The sequence below is a fragment of the Cariama cristata genome, unplaced genomic scaffold (genome assembly GCF_000690535.1).
Source record: "Cariama cristata isolate BGI_N322 unplaced genomic scaffold, ASM69053v1 scaffold294, whole genome shotgun sequence".
Classification (NCBI taxonomy): domain Eukaryota; kingdom Metazoa; phylum Chordata; class Aves; order Cariamiformes; family Cariamidae; genus Cariama; species Cariama cristata.
Window position 1 is genome coordinate 16,197 of NW_009610974.1, and position 732 is coordinate 16,928.

Genomic DNA, 732 nt, shown 5'->3' on the forward strand with positions numbered 1-732 from the left:
CAACAGACAGATGCTGGAGGAGCCGTGCGGCAATCAGATGTTACATTCCCGTGGAATGCAACGATCATACTGACATAAGTGTCTTGTTGTCACACTTTTGCTTTATTCCATTTTCCCTTTCCTCTCTCTCTCTTTTTAAGCATTCTCAGCTGTCATTGTACCCGAGCAGTAAAATTCCCACAGTAAAGCGCAGCATCGGAAAGCAATTCTGTTTGGAGACAGAGCACTAAGTGTGGCACAGCAGCGTTAAAGCTGCAGGAGAACATTAGTCTTTGCATTAACATTAACTACCATGGCTAAGAGAATATATTAGCAACAGCCTTAGTAAAGGTCAGGACACCGAGAGGAAGGAATACCAAGCAGCATTATACGAAGGACATAATTTTAAGATAAAGTGCTGAGTTTCAGCCCCATTCAATATGAGTTGAAAGGACTGGATGGAAATAAATAATGGAAGGCTTGCTTGAGGGACCAATTCCAGGACCATTGATAGCGGTGTCAGGAAAAGTCCACGGGGATGTACGGTGGCTTCTGCTGCACCGGTGTAAATCCAGGACAACTCCTCTGCAATAGGGAACATCATTCAGCATACAAATGACTCTGAGAGGAGAACATAGGAAACACTAAAGGAACCAGCAGAAGTAAAACACCGTTGGGAGCTGAAGACCAACGACCAAATGAGAAGTAAGAAATAATCTGAAGATTAATGGCAATTAACGACTGGAAGGAGTA